Source organism: Festucalex cinctus, chromosome 19 (genome assembly GCF_051991245.1).
Source record: "Festucalex cinctus isolate MCC-2025b chromosome 19, RoL_Fcin_1.0, whole genome shotgun sequence".
Classification (NCBI taxonomy): Eukaryota; Metazoa; Chordata; class Actinopteri; order Syngnathiformes; family Syngnathidae; genus Festucalex; species Festucalex cinctus.
Genome location: NC_135429.1, coordinates 16,955,209 through 16,971,337, shown reverse-complemented (window position 1 = coordinate 16,971,337; position 16,129 = coordinate 16,955,209). Strand labels below are relative to the sequence as shown.

At 40.7% G+C, this 16,129-nt stretch overlaps 1 long non-coding RNA gene and 1 other non-coding gene across 2 annotated transcripts in view; one reads left to right on the top strand and one right to left on the bottom strand.

The window, feature by feature from the left end:
* LOC144007448 (uncharacterized) overlaps positions 1-16,129 on the bottom strand; it is a 224,785-nt gene that overhangs the window by 76,486 nt on the left and 132,170 nt on the right. The window lies entirely within an intron of this gene.
* Positions 9,858-9,930, top strand: trnai-uau (transfer RNA isoleucine (anticodon UAU)). Its single transcript has one exon. It is a non-coding gene; the product is annotated as a tRNA-Ile (tRNA).

Here is a 16,129-nt window from a genome sequence, read left to right as displayed (position 1 = left end):
TAAACATAAGAACAATTTCCAAAATATTGACAAAATGTTTTCTGTAGAATATGCACTTGACTCACAACATGAAAGTAAGGTTGTAATAGGATGCATCGATTACAAAATCTTCAATTTAATCAAATTAACTAATGCAAAAAAAAAAAAAATGCAACCCACTGTTGTTCCGTCGGCTCGGACGAGAGGCAGACGGCCGGACCGAGATTTACGTCCCGGCGGAGGCCGTCTTCACCCTCCCGCCGGGCCGACGCTCAGGGGAGATATGTCGGGAAGGGGGGGCGCGGGCGGCTCCGACTGCCCTCTCCAAGAGTGATCGTATGTTATGCATCCCGGGTGTCGGAAGGAGAGTCTTCGCCTGTATTCGCTTTGAAGGAGAAGTTCCACAACTCAAAAGCTAGAAGGAAAAAGTAACAGAGTGCCGGGCCGAGATTCAAGCTGCAGACAAAAAGATTTATTTGACACAGACATACAAACAAGACATATATTCTGGCCAGAAGGGATTAAAAATCCGTTGGACAACGGGATGCACTGGCTTATAAAGCCTGTCTAGAGTCCATCCCCCAAACTTTTCCTTGGGCGTAACATCTTAAGGCAGCTAACGGTATTGGACAACTACAAAATGCAGTACTGGGTGCAGTGCTATTTTTTGACCATTGGGGGCACTGTTACTCCACGTAAACTTAGGCTCGCCACCTTTGGCCTAATTTAAAGCTGACCTCTGCATGAACTTCATGGTTACGCAAGCTCATGTGTACCTTCCTGCTCATAAATATTGCGGACAATACATTTTTATGGGCTGCACCTGGTGTTTGGCTCACTCACTCACATGTAGCACGTGTAGCTCACGTGTTCGGAAAACCCCTATCTCACAGAATGCCTTCAAGGCCAGCCAGAGCACACGTGATCGGAAAACCCCTACATATATCTGCTAGGTCAGAAGAAAGGAAAATGTGTCAGAGCAGATTTGGGCCAAACCAGGTGGCTTTTTCAGGGATGGGGCATGAATCTACATAGATAACTAAAATTATATACGTCATTTCTTCCCTTTCATGATGTAAACACATCATGAACAATCAATGTCAAACACGGTCCCACCTATGTGTTAATCCCAGTAAATATGCGTGCATCAAAGTTCAATAATTTCGAAAAAAATGGTAATTAAATGGGATCCACTGGTAAAACACACAGAGCATAGCTATTATATAATTTTCTTTTGAGGCAAAAACCTGAAAATGATGCTAAAAATGTCCAGATGTTGATGAGGTAGGAATGTTCAAAGTTCAACTGCGGCGATCGGTGGGGCAGTAAGGGAAGTGCTTTCAATTTTCTTAGGGCAGGGCTCATGCTGCCCCAATCATCAGTCAAAATATTCAGGCCCAATCTGTACAGTCCGGCTGATGATTTTGCGCTGCCCGGGGCTTATTGCGCCCCATAAGAACAGTGTATTGTGAATGTGGTTGGTGATGTCTGATTGTATCAGAAGAAGGGAAGTGTCAGAGCAGATTTTGGGTCAAGCCTTTTATAAGGGGACTGCTGGATGGGGCATCAGGTGAGTGATCCTGGTGGGGGTTTGGGGAAAGCTCATCTGGGGGCGTGGCATTTCTGGCGGTGGAGGGTCTGGTCGTAGTCAAAAATGTGTGCCTGGTGGTGGTCCTGTAGACGTTTGCTGTTTGGCGGCTGCTCCTGGCTGGTTGGAGTTGAACACTTCTCAGCAGGAACTGGAGGTGACGACGGTGCAGGCGCTGAAGGGAGCGCTAGTTGAGGACCTCCGCACAGGGCTGGTGGTGGTTGCGCTGGAGGTGCCTGGGGCCCACGGCTGATGGTTGCATCTGAGTCAGTTGAGGGCTCACAATTGGTATCACGGGCTGCTATTCGGGCCATTCAGCAGCTGCTATCACCAAGTCCCCTAGACAAAAACCAAACATGAGAACTTTTCCCAATCCGTTGAACTATGTAAAATTTTGAAAATTATATATATATATATATATATATATATATATATATATATATATATATAAAAAAAAAATCCTTACTTACATTCAATTCCCCCTTTTGACACATACGTCATGTGTCAACACAAACGATACCAGAAGACTCCTGGTACTCAGACTGGAACCAACTTACCGTCCACAGCCCGGGATCGGCACTCACGAAAACACAGAAACTTAACCTGAAAGCACTTATTTACTTACTACACCAAAAACACATTGCAACACAAACAAAACTACAATGGTAAATAGAAATCAAACCATAAGAAGTCATTTCAGACACAGATTAGATACACAAAGCTGGAAGGTGGTTCTTGAAGATCTCTGACCTGCAAGACCAGTCGAGCATAGGACAGCACAACATGTCGGAAAAACATTGATATCGCGATATTGGCCCATGCAATGTTTAATCTGGAATTTTACGCTTTGCAGAAATTCAACCAGTCAGACACCAACTAAAAAATGCAACAACCATCCAATAGTTGATAACTGAGAGGTAATTACCCTTAAATATACAATTAGTTCGCCTATTTTGGTGCATGAAAAGAATTCTTTTAATTCTTTCAATTCTTACATCAAATTACAAAAATGTCAGTTCTTCAGATACATGTTAAATTGCTATATTCAGCAGCCATATCGCATATCACGTTATTCCAATATCGTGCAGCCCTATTAACATCCATCATAAATAAATCAACTATCAATGACAAAAAAGCAATAAAACTGTAAGAAAATCGGGGTTAGGGAAAAAACTTCACAAATCAATCATGATGAGTCTGTTGTGCTGCAGGAAAAGGGGTTAAACAACAAAACAATATAAGTCACAGTCAGTCTGTCCCCGTCAGGTCTTCATAAAGTCAATAACACTCTTAACGTCATATAAAGTCGTAACAGCTCAGAAGTGGCACAATCATCCGAAGCCACATCATTAAAATTGGGCCTTCTCCATATGACTATTTTGTCAGTCAAATGGTGCCCTTAAATTGTCACGATCATAAACAATCCTATAATCAATATTAAAGTCAAATTTTCACTAATCCGCCATTATACTCAATTAGACTAGTCAGAAAATATACAGTTACGGGTGAGAGGCAATTACTCTCATATTGTGATCACAAACACCCTTACTTGTACTAATTATCATGGCCATATTATGCATGCAATTGTTTCCTACTCCCATAGGCGCCTGCAGCTGCTTTCTTCTTCTCATTCTCACTCTTTTTTTTAATTTTTAATTTTTATTTTTTTTATTTATTTTTTTTATGTGAGTAAACAAACAAACAACACACTTCACAGACAAACAATCTCACAAATCACAACAGATACTCACATTCCAATACAGATAAGAATACACCCACATACAGGAGCTATAACCACAGAATTAAATCAGACATTTATACCCCACAGCTCCCCTTTCATTCATGAATATGAATATTATCCCAAATTTTTCAACATCAACCCTTTACTCATCTTCCCCACGAAGCTCTTGCAAACCTAACGTTTCACAAACTAAACTTATCCTAAGTTACTCTTTTCTAACTGTCGTCATCACAGACTATGTAAAAAAAAAAATCAATTAACTCATTCAATCCCAAAAACGTATAAATACGTTTTTAATACTTTCTCATTCACTCCCAAAAACATATTTATACGTTGTTTTTTTTGTTTTTTTTTTTAATGTTTTTTATGCTATAGCAAACAGAAGGCTTTAATATAGCTTCTGACCTGAAGAAGTCGCTTAAAGCAATGGTAGTATTACAAAAAACAGCCATCAAGTGGCAGAACAGTATAAGAGATCAGCCATGTTCCAACATTTTTTTTTCCCATTGTTTTTTTTTTCCTGATGACAAGAGAGTCTAATCTTTCTTTTAGTAGGTGTCCATGTTTTTATAGCACTAGAACATAATATTCCGCGGGCCTTGCAAAATCAGTCCAAATCCAGTCAAACAGCCGGTATTGTTTCAGTCAAAATGGCTGGGAGTGAAAGAGTTAATTTAAACAAAATGTTAACAAGGATAGCTCGAATACTCCAACTTCGTTTTCATCGTGTTTCTTCTCAGAATCACTAACAACATCAGATTTGTCCACTGTAGTGCCTTTCAATGCTGATTCAATATCATACTACTTCAGACATCTCTTATACCACTATTTTTATCCAGATACAAAATATTCACTCCAGTTTTAGTTTATTATGGTCCTCTTTTTATGCAACAATCTCTTCTAGCCAAATTATTTAACATATATCAAAAGTATACTCTACGACATTTATCTGACTATTTTACATATCTTCTTCTTTTAGCTTTTTCCTTTAGGGGCCGCTACAACGAATCAGTTGCCAACATCTAACCCCGTCCTCTGCATCCTCTGCTCTCACGCCAACTACCTTCATATCGTCTTTAACTTCTTCCATTTGGTCTTCCTCTAAATCTCCTACCTGGCATTTAAAAACTCATATCTTCCAATATATTCACTCTTCCTCCTCTGGACATATCCAAACTATATATAAAATTCAAACGTATTCAGGTGATTTGTTTAATCCTATGTGTCTCTTTTTTTTGGTGGGGGGGGGGGGGTTCTGTTTAGCAGTAGAAATCTCACTATATTTAATATATATATAGATTTAAAAAGTTCACCTTCAAATTCTAACTATTTTATCCATAGAGGTGTTAAAAGGGACTTATAACCTCAATCATTCAATTAAGTCTTTGCAATTTGACCTATTAATTTCAGCAAGTTCTATAAGCTGCAAAATATTGCTATAGTTTATCTTACTCCATTAAATAGCTGCAATATATAAATATATTTAACACAGCTAAATCTGTATCTTTAATGTATATCGGAATCACCACTATCATTAATTCTAAAAATTCCAATATTTTAACAGCCAAATCTAAATATAAAATTGAATTGAGATGAATAATATAAAAGGTAGTTTCTCATAGTCTAAACGATACAGCCAAATTACCTAATTAAACCAATTTTTCTTAGTTATTGCATCTCAATAAGCTACAAAAGAGTTACACGAATTTCAACACTTATATATCTTAATCATCCACATTTATTTTCTATTCATTCTAATAAATTGTCTTAAAATGATGATTGATTTGATCATTAAAAAAATTCCTTCAATATGGTAACACCATACAATCCATACCCACTTGTCTAATGCGTCCTCCCAGTGTCTCCCAACCATCGTTCAACAGTTTTGTCCTCTGAGCTTTCATGAGTGTGTCCATCCATGCTCGGGTTTTGTCCAGCCAGTCCAGTTTTGTTCATCCAAGCTGCTCAGGATGTAACTGTAAGTCCTTTCAAAAACAGTTAATCACACATAACAGGTGTTCATCATTGTCCTGTGTGTGACGTTGTGCCCCCCTACACAACAAAAGTCCTCCTTTGTTCCAGAGTTTTTCCAGACTGGAGTCACTCTTCCATTGTTCCATTTATGAAGAGATTTGGTCGACACCAGGATTTGCATCTTTCAATGGCCAAGGACTTGTACAATGTTCACATATAGGGACAAAAATAAAAAAATTGTAGGCTTACTCTTACAATAAAACTTTTTTCATTATGGATGACCAAGATATACTTGTCATTAAATATTACATTATTATATATTTTTTAGCATTTCTAGTGCTGTAGGTTAAAGTGTGAACTAATTAAATAATCACAAAAAATTATCAGATTAGTCACATTATGACAGATGTTTACGTCAAAGTTAGCGCATATTATGTTTAAATAATAAACACAACTACATGCATTAACCGTAAAGCATTTAATATATATTTTGGTATAACTTTGACATTCAGATCATTTGTTTATGTCAAAACATTGGAGACATTTTTTCTCTTTTTCATTTATTATTTTGGATTTGTAAAAATAAATCACTGAATAGAAAAATAAGCATGTATAGTGGATCAAAAAATGTTGAAGACATCCTTATAACACGAGACTTTCAAAAATTAACACATAACGGGTACTCTTCAAATTTGGCAGGCGGAAAAAATCTAATAAAAAAAAAAAACCTCCTTAATTAAGTGATGAATTGGGATCAATCCAAACTAAATTTAATCGATTTTATCAAAATATAATTGTTTGACAGCCCTAGTCATCTCCATCAAGTCTATCAATCTAATGCTATATTTTCTTTATATTATTTTTCCTGCTATTTAACTTAACCTCCTCTCAATTCATTTGGTTCAGCACCTATTATCCTTCAAAGCGACTCCTGTAAAATTCATCATTAATAATTTCTAAATATATACTCAAGCATAACCTATCATTTCGTTATGCAATGGCTATGTATATATTTATTTATTTTTTATGCCTTCTTAGTCCCCTCATATTTTTCAAACTGCTATTATATCTACACTTACTCTTCTTATAAACTTCTACACACAGACTATTCCTTCCATAGATTATATATTCATTGGATTCAAACATCCTCGTTTCCCATCTCCCACTTCTGTACCATTCCTATCAGCATCAACTCTGACCTTTCACACATACACACACATACACCTTCTGCTGTCCCCCTTCCCTCCGCCTTTCTCTCTCTCTCTCTGTCTCTCTCTCTCTCTCCGCCTCTGCCTCTCTCTCTCCGCCTCTCTCTCTCTCTCTCTCTCTCTCTCTCTCTCTCTCTCTCTCTCTCTCTCTCTCTCTCTCTCTCTCTCACGTCATATCATTCCTCACTTACGTTACAAATATTACTCTTAAGATTCCCCATTTTGGACCCTATCAATATCTAAAATTTAAAAATACACATTTTTTTTACATCTTCAATTTAATTTATACAATCAAATTAAACCATTTGGACAATCATCTATCAAAAAGACTACCACAATGGACAAATCTTTGTTTCATTTTACTTAATTTCTACAAAGCCTCTCATAAATCTTCAAAACGGCACCCAACTAACATTCCACATTATTTATCCTTCCTTTACTATAGCTGTCCTCTCTCCCTTTTATTTTCACTGTCAACATTTTTCTTTTGTTTACCGGATAAGCCTAGAATCAAAATTACACACCAACAATCCACATCAGCGACTAATCCTCTTCCTCCTACCCACTCCCCAAAAACAGTTAGCCTACAAAAGAAAAGAAATTTAAATCAAAGGAACAAAAGCACAAACACAACAATTTAAACATCTCCATCCAACTTGCAACGCCTCCCACAAAACAATTCACAATGTGATTCACAAATCTTTTTTCGACACTATTCCCACTATCACACATTCCTTCCTTAACATGACCTGCTCAATACCAGCTACTCAGAAAAACACTCTTCAGTCTTTCACCAACCTGGCTCACACACACACAGACACGCAGTCTTTTGTCCACGTGCTTTCGATAAGTCCATTCTTTCTCATTTGTCGTGCCTTTTTGGCGATGTCAGCATTTCGTTTGGTGAGGTTTTCGTTGATGTAGACATGTTTCCCATGAAGCTTGTGACGGTCTCGCAGAAGAGCAATCTTTTTCTTTCTGTCAACAAACCTCATCAGAACTGCCGGTGGTTGTGTCCCTCCAGTTTTAGCGTCCTATGTGCTACAATCATTCAATAAAAATAATATCCACATACTTGCTGCTCACGATTCGTCATTTTTTAAATTTTGTTTCCTACAACACGTAGAGGCCGCTCGCTACAGACGACACTGGACTACGACAGCAGCTGCGCTTTACGGCAAGCATAGGGCTTAGGGGCGTTCCGTTCCGTGGGCGTTCCGTTCCCAGCCTGCGGTCTGCAATCAGACCCTACTCACCTGGGGCCTCATTTATAAAGCTTGCGTACGCTCAAAATGAGGCCAAAACTCTACGTACGAACATTTCTGCGCCAAAAGTGGTATTTATAGAAAACACACTGAACGTGAAACTTTACGCACCACCACGTCAAGTCTGGACCTACCGTACGCAATCCGCACATTCTGGAGACAGGGGAAAACAGCGACACAATCAGTTTTGTGGTACATTTCTATTCCTCAAACGACATGTATGCTGGATGTTGGGTCACATATATTAATGTTTGTTTTGCTCCAGAGTTGCTCGGATGTCACAAGCGCGCAGTGGGGCGGAAAGCTGCATGCGAATGAACATTTTAAACGCTCGTTTTCTCTCATTGATCACCTATCTTGAAAAAGCCTCATGCAACAAATCATATTAATGACAACTATGTAGACACATACTGCACGCATTACATCATTGCGCCGCGCAACAATATGCCCCAATAGTAACTTCACCTGCCCGCGCCACGCAATTGCCATTAAAGGCTAAATAAAACGCACAAGACAAGAAGGATTGAAAAAATAGCTAGAAAAATAGTCTGGTGCAAGCATCTTTGCTATAGGGAGATAGCGTTTCAAATAAATAAATGCGCGCGTCAATAAAGTCTGTCATAAACGTTCACAATGCGATCCACGCAGCCGTGATTCTGGATGAAGATCCATAAGCAACACATGGGAAATATTATCAACAATAAGAGGGCGGCCTATTGATCGCCTAATTTAGAGACAATTTAGTAAGTCTGAGTGAAAACAATACAAGTGTAAGCGGTTAAGAAAATGGATGGATGGATGATCATTATTATTGCTTTCCTAATTTAAAAAATAAAATCTGCGTCTGTGCGCCATGTGGCAGCATTGTTGTGACTCGCGTCCCTCTTGCTTTTATTGGCCTTCCGTGACTCGACCTCTAAAATGAGGGTTTCAGTGTACATCTTGTTTAAAAATCTTTTTTTTAATTTTTTTTTTTTTTATAGGACCTACTGTTCACACGAAAATTCTAGTACATTATGGTGACTTTAGATTTCTTTCTTGCCTCTCATTGACCGTCCAAATTGTTTTGGTTTGATGTTCGCCAACACGTGCTGCTTATTAATACGCAGATGAGTTGCTTTCCATTGCCAAATATGGGGTGAAATAGGCGGACTTGGGGCAGGGAACGGCGTGGAATCTGCTGCGCACACCGGTTGGGATCGTGTGGCATTTATAAAGGGAACTTGCGTGCAGATTTGCGTATGTGTGTAGACGCATGGTTTTATAAATCTCAATTTTTTTCTGCGTATGTGAGTTTTGAGTTTCGTTCGTACGTACTTTTCTGCGCAGGTTACCACGCACAGTTTTATAAATGAGGCCCCTGGACAGGCGTAGAGGGGAAACTGTCGCTAAAATTGAGAAAGCCAGGCAGCTATGCTGTTTGCCAACCCTGCCAACAGGATAAATGCCACTGACTGTTTCCCTGGTGAAGTGGTTATCACATTCGCCTCACGCACGAAAGGTCTCTGGTTCGAAAACAGGTGGAAATAGGGCAATTTTCTTTGTATTTGCAAAGAAAACTGAGTAGCCAAAAAGTAAATTGCACAAGCAGCCACCTCCCCGTCGGGGAATCGAACCCCGGTCTTTCACGTGACAGGCGGAGATACTATCGACTATACTAACGAGGAAAGTACTCTGCTTTTGCTATCTGAATAGGCGTAGAGGCGAAACTGTCTCTAAAATCAGGAATGCCAGCAAGCTATGCTGTTTGCTAACCCTGACAAAAAAGACAATCCCAGCGTCTGTTTACATGGTGTAGAGGCTATCACATTCGCCTCATGCGCGGAAGGTCCCGGGCTCGAAACCAGGTGGAAACAGGGCAATTTTCTTTGTATTTGCAATGAAAACTGAGTATCCAAAAAGTGAATTGCACAAGCACCCACCTCACCGTCGGTGAATCAAACCCCGGTCTTCCGTGTGACAGGCGGAGATACTATACACTATACTAACGAGGAAAGGACTCGGTTTTTGCTACCTGGACAGGCGTAGAGGGGAAACTCTCTCTAAAATCAGGAATGCTATGCTGTTTGCCAACCCTGCCAAAAGGATAAACGCCAATGACTGTTTCCATGGTGTAGTGGTGATCACATTCGCCTTATGAGCGGAAGGTCCCTGGATCGAAACCGGGTGGAAACAGCGCAATTTTCTTTGTATTTGCAATGAAAACTGAGTATCCAAAAAGTGAATTGCACAAGCATCCACCTTCCCATCAGGGAATCGAAACCCGGTGTTGTGGAGGCAAGAATTTGGACTGTATAGGTCTGATTCAATTTGGGTATTTCTCTTTTCGCCCTCGGGGTGTCGGTCAGAACACAAGGAATGATGAAGCGAAGATGTGGACTTGCAGCTTTATTCCAGGGCTCGAAATGTCATAAGCAGGCAGTTGAGGGAGGGCAATTACGAGCAGATCCGGTAAAGACTCAGGCCGTGGTTGAGTGGCCGAGTCCCAAAAGTCGTAAACAGCTACAACGATTTTTGGGATTCGCCAATTTCTATCGTCGCTTTATTAAGGATTATAGTTCACGGGCAGCCCCCCTTACGAAACTGACGTCGAGCAAGGTTCCTTTTAAGTGGTCACCTGGTGCCGAAAATGCATTTTTGAAACTAAAACAGCAGTTTGTAAACCCACCAGTACTCATCCACTCTAATACGGATTTGCCTTTTGTGGTCGAGGTTGACGCATCGGATTCAGGAGTGGGGGCGGTCCTGTCCCAGCGGTCGCCAGAAGACGGGAAGCTCCATCCCTGCGCCTTCTTCTCCCGGCGACTGAGCCCCGCAGAGGCCAACTACGACGTCGGGAATCGGGAACTGCTGGCGATTGTCTTGGCGCTGCAAGAATGGCGACACTGGCTGGAGGGCGCCAAGGAGCCGTTCAAGGTTTTGACGGACCACAAGAACCTGGCGTACCTTCGGTCCGCCAAAAGACTCAACTCTCGACAAGCGCGATGGGCATTGCTGTTCACCAGGTTCAACTTTGTCGTGGACTACCGCCAGGGATCCCGGAACCAGAAACCAGATGCCTTGTCCCGGATGCACGATGCTGCCACTCCTGAGACCGGGACGGAACCGGTCTTACCTGAACGTTGTTTCTTGGGTGCGGTACGTTGGGAGGTCGAGAAGAGGGTCATGGACGCGCTGGAAGGAATTGCCATTCCTCCGGAATGCCCGACCGAGAGACTCTTTGTTCCCAATCAATTGCGTGCCGAGGTCCTACGGTGGGGGCATACCTCTCGAGTTGCCTGTCATCCAGGGATTAACAGGACCCTAGCCCTAATCGGCCAGCGATTCTGGTGGCCAGACATGAAAAAAGACACTACTGAATTCATCAAGGCATGTACAGCTTGTGCGTGTGGGAAAGCCTCCCACCAGCCGCCGATGGGCTTATTAAGGCCGCTACCCATTCCGTCGCGGCCGTGGTCGCACGTCTCCCTGGACTTCATCACCGGCCTTCCTAAGTCAAGAGGAAACACGGTTATCATGACCGTGGTCGACCGGTTCTCCAAGCTGTCTCACTTTGTTGCCCTCTCCAAACTGCCGTCATCCTGGGAGACTGCACAACTCCTCGTCCGTCATGTATTCAGGCTCCACGGCATCCCGGTGGACTTGGTGTCCGACCGTGGACCACAATTCATCTCCCAGGTCTGGAAGAAGTTCTGCAAGCTGTTGGGCGCCACAGCCAGTTTGTCGTCTGGGTATCATCCCCAGACCAACGGCCAGACAGAGAGGGCCAACCAGGACCTCGAGGCTGCCCTCCGATGTGTTTGCCTACACAACCCTGAATCCTGGTCTTCGCACCTCTCCTGGATCGAGTACGCCACGAACACTCTGCCATCATCGGCGACGGGACACTCACCCTTTAGGGCGGCATACGGCTATCAGCCACCCCTGTTCCCGTCTCAGGAGAGTTCCATCGAACTACCCACCGTTCAGCACCACCTACGGCGGGCCCACAAGGTATGGCGGGAGACCCGAGCGGCGCTATCCCGCTCAGCAGCCCGTAACAAAGAGATTGCGGATCGGCGGCGGCGTCCGGAACCCACTTACCGGCCCGGGGACAAGGTCTGGCTCTCGTCCCGGGACATGCGCCTGGCGGGGTGCTCCAAGAAATTGGGTCCGCGCTACATCGGTCCCTTCGAGATTCTTACCGTCATCAATCCAGTGACTGTAAAGCTCCGTCTTCCACCCTCACTCAAGGTGCATCCAGTGTTCCACGTTTCCCTCCTCAAGCCAGAGACTCCTAGTCCGTTGAATCCACCTGCACCAGCTCCGCCTCCTCCCCGATTGGTCGACGGGGACCCTGTCTACACTGTGAAAGAAATTTTGGACTCAAGGTGCAGGGGCCGGGGCTTCCAGTACCTGGTCGACTGGGAGGGCTACGGACCTGAAGAGCGGCAGTGGGTCCCCCGCTCCTGGATCCTGGACCCGTCATTATTGACCACCTTTCATACAGCACACCCGGAGAAACCAGGTGGTCCGCCAAGAGGCGTCCGTTAAGGGGGGGGTACTGTCATGGTTCGGTTCTCAGCCCTGTTGTGCTTGTCTCTTTCAGTGCCTGTAACGAGGGGGGCGTTCCCCAGCGCCGCACCTGCAACGCGTTGGTAATCAAGGCTTTAAAAGGACTCCGAACAGCACTGACAGCTGTCGGATTATTATTTGCTCACCATTGTGTCCAAGTGTTCTCCGCGTTTTCCTATTGGTAAAGTTTTTCGAATCTGCCGTCGTCTTCAGTTAAGTTTTATTCACGTGTGTGTTTCCGCGTCGCCTTTGTTTGATATTTCCGTGTTCATTGATCCCGTGTGCATTTCGTGTCGTCCTTGCCGGTCGCAAGTGTTTTGTGTTTTTCTAGTCCTTGCCTTTTTGCAAGTGTTTTTGGTTACGTTAGTTCTCCTTGCCGTTTGCAAGCGTTTTTGGTTATGTCAGTTCTCCTTGCTGTTGCAAGCGCTTTTTGTTACATTCGCGTTCCTTGCCTTTTGCAAGTGTTTTGTGTTTTCCAATTCGTCCTTGCCTTTTGCAAGTGTTTTTTGTTACTTCCGTGTCCCTTGCCCGTGTGCAGGGACACCTCTGTAAATTTCGTTGTCTTGCCTGCGAGCAAGCTTTGTGCAATCGGTCTATCAAAAAGAATAAATCGAGATTGTTTTCCTCCTCTGAGCCTGCATTTTTGGGATCTGTTTTTCATCGACTCTGCTGAGTCGTCACACTGTTAGTTTTTTTGTCTCACAAAATTTCTTAGTTAATGGTGTAATTCATATATTAATAATTATTTATTAAATTGATTATTGACTCTAAATAATAGTGAATATTTTGGACCTTTTCTATTACATAAGTAGTGAATTAATTTTATATATATATATATACATATACAGAAATACATACATACACACACACACACACACACACACACACACACACACACACACACACATATATATATATATATATATATATATATATGTGTGTGTGTGTAGGTGTGTGTGTGTGTGTGTGTACAGTACATAATTAAATGCACTCCGTGAAGTTTTACAGTTTTACAGTATACAGTTGATACAGTATTTACCGCATTCACAAATTCTTTCCCCTGGCCCGTCAATATTCTCTTTGGTGCCTCAAACTGATGAAAAAATTTCAATATGCAAGACGATACTTGTGCAGCAGTTTTGTTCGGAAGTGGATATGCCTGTGGCCATTTTGTGTAATAATCTATCATTACACAAATGTATTCATTCCCATTTTTTGTTTTTTCTAAGTTTTCCAATCAGGTCCATGCCCACAAGTTCAAAAGGGTGTGTGACCTAAAAAAGAATAATAAAGAAAATCAGATTAAGATCACCATCCTTGGGAACAATTTAAATAATTGCCTGTGTAAATAAAAAGAAATGCCAACCCCTATCTTAATATGTTAACATGCTGTTGTGCAGAAGTAGTAATTAACCTCCCTATTGGGTTTCAAATTACAATTTTTTAGCAATTCTTCTGTGAACCATAGATGATAAGCTATGTCGTATAATAAATCTACAGAATGTTTACCTTTATAGGAGTATACTGCACCTCCTTTTTTATCATTTTCTGGCTGGCCTGGCAAACTGTACATTGTGATACCTGCAAAGAACACATGTACATGAAAATGTTGCCATCAGCTAGCATTGTGGTTGTGGTTGATGATATTCCATGTTCTGTGTGAAAATAAAAGCACATGCACTAATAACTGTGTAAAATAATCTCGTAGAATTTTATTTAAAGCATATTAGCTTGCAGTATTGTGGGATTACCCGTTTATCAATATCAGCAGCCATTCCGGGCCAGTAAAATCTTTGACAAATGGCATGCCGTGTCTTCTTTTGCCCAGTGTGAGCTCCAGTCGCACTGGCATGAAAGTCGATGAAAATATCATTGGCCTCTTCCGACCCACACACAACTTTGATTTTGCTTTGTCTGGCTTTAGCTTTGTAGTACAAATGCTCTCCTGAAAAAGAAAATGGAAAGCATATTAACTCCTAGAAATACTTTACTATTTACTATTTAAATTTCTATCCTATTATTAATTTAGAGAGAAAACTGTGGCTTGGTTTAAAAAAAAAAAAAAAAAAAAAAAGAACAAGTGAGAAAGCGGGGTGGGGACACACAGGCAAAGCAAATATTACTGCAAGTAGGGATTATTGTGTGTGATTTGCTGCAATAACCATTGCAATTATTTTTAATCATTGATAACATAACTAGTATTGTCTTAAAGAGGAAAATTATAGGGATGTATTAAAAGTTTTTATATCTTTTATGTTTCAACAGAAATAATATGAGAACATCTCAGAAGGAACATATCAGCAGCCAATATTGTTTTGGAAAGCTCTCTATAGTGCCAACACATGTCGCTCAATGTGTTTTGCACCCGTTTCTTGAGGAGACATGCGTAATTACTGGTGTAGAATAAATTCACCTGTATAGGACATGTACAGAAATTAGAAAAGTTATTTGTACATTTGGGGGAGTAGCATTAGCTGTCATTTCCATTATTCCACCTTTTCTTGTCTCCAATCAAGCTTAATTGTGAAGAGAAGAACATTCTGTTAATTGATTTTGACGTTTATTTATAGTACTTATGTCTGCTTACAGTCAAAAGAAACACGCAAAATGCGTGCATGATTTTCTTTTCTGGTCGTATTACTTTTTGGAGTACCCTAAACCAAGGCAACTTCGCCATTTGGCCGTCAGATTTTAACGACGTACTACTTGAAATGACTTTAATTAGTCTCTGAAAATACCACTCACCTTCCACGTCATATTTTGCGGACTTTCGACGAATTTCACTTTTTTCCTTTTTTGATATGCCCGCCGAATATAGCCCTTTGGTTTTGTACGTTAGAATTACGTTATAGAGTGAAGGCTCCATTTTCATAATAATACTAGACCTCTGTTTGGTGAAATGAGGTTATAGGCCTCTCCTTGGGGAACGTGAAAGAACTCCAGGGGGTTCGTGACATTAAAAAAACAAAATTAAAAAGTAGCATCCATGCAAAAATGCTTTAAAAATAATTACTAAAATATGCAAATAATTCAATAAAATAGAAGTTCATAAAACAAATGTTATTCAACTTCATAGACTTCAAAATTTTGATCTACCCCATAAGAGAATGGTTCGACCCACCGAGCATCACCTGTCAATCATGTCAAAACTTTATTTAAAATTAAGATAGTTACCGGTATTTATTTTTGAGAACAGATCTTTGACCAAAAGGAAAACAGTGAATAGTTATTTATTTTTGTGTGCATAAATCTATAATTCATTTAATTGGTTATTTCTTTTTAGTAAACTATTTTTATTTTCAAAAAATTCAAGAGATTAATTAAATGAAGTTCCAAAGTTTAATAAATCAAACAACACATTATTTGAATTATTTATGCTTTTCAACCAAAAATGCTTTGCAGTGGTTCGGGGGTAGGCAATAGCTGGAAGAAAAAAAAATACTTACACTGTGGTTACATAAATGAAAAAAGGTTGAGAACCAATTGGTTAAAGGATAGACAATCAAATGCATCATTTGAAAAAATGTATAAAAGAGTGTTGTAATATTCTTTTTAAAAAGTAAATACTGAAACAAATGAGAAAACTTACCTAGCAATCAATCTGTTTACTGTGACTGCATCACCCATCGCAGATTGATACGTTGTCATTAAAAACAAAAAACAAGGTAACACTTTATAATAACTATCCGTTATAAGTAGTTCATAGACCATTAGTTGATTGTTAATTAATGAGTTGTTAATGACTTATTAAATGTTTGTTAACTGTTTGTTAAGAATTTATACTAATCACTATAAACAGTTAATATGTCATTATTAAACT